Source organism: Cynara cardunculus, assembly GCF_001531365.2.
Source record: "Cynara cardunculus var. scolymus isolate 2C chromosome LG 6, CcrdV1, whole genome shotgun sequence".
NCBI classification, from domain to species: domain Eukaryota; kingdom Viridiplantae; phylum Streptophyta; class Magnoliopsida; order Asterales; family Asteraceae; genus Cynara; species Cynara cardunculus.
In genome coordinates, this window is record NC_037533.1 from 5,207,598 (window position 1) to 5,208,061 (window position 464).

Here is a 464-nt window from a genome sequence, read left to right on the forward strand (position 1 = left end):
GTCTGCTACCGGCTAATTTGAGGGCGAATGGATCGATCCTAGGGGCCGTATTCAGAAACCGTTTTCGGAAGCAGATTACCAGAAGGAAATTGAGTGTATTGCCTTACACTCATTTTCCATTGTTCGAGTGGTCCGTACAACCCTCGAACCCAATTGATTTTCTCATTTATTTACAATTCTTGACTTGATGATATTATTTTAATTATTTCAGTATGGACATTTCATGTCAATTATTAATAGATCCCTTCATGTTCCAGTTTTCGGATTCCTTATAATTATTATCTTTTATTAACTCGATTATATACTTGCGATCTTGTTATTTTAATTATCCGCTCATTGAGAATTTGGCTCAACTAAGGTTTGTTTTGTCCTCGACAGGTACATGATTGTAGGTGGGATTATCACGGGATTGAGAGCAATAGAATATGACTATTTTGAAGACGACCTTGGATAGTATAGCAGTT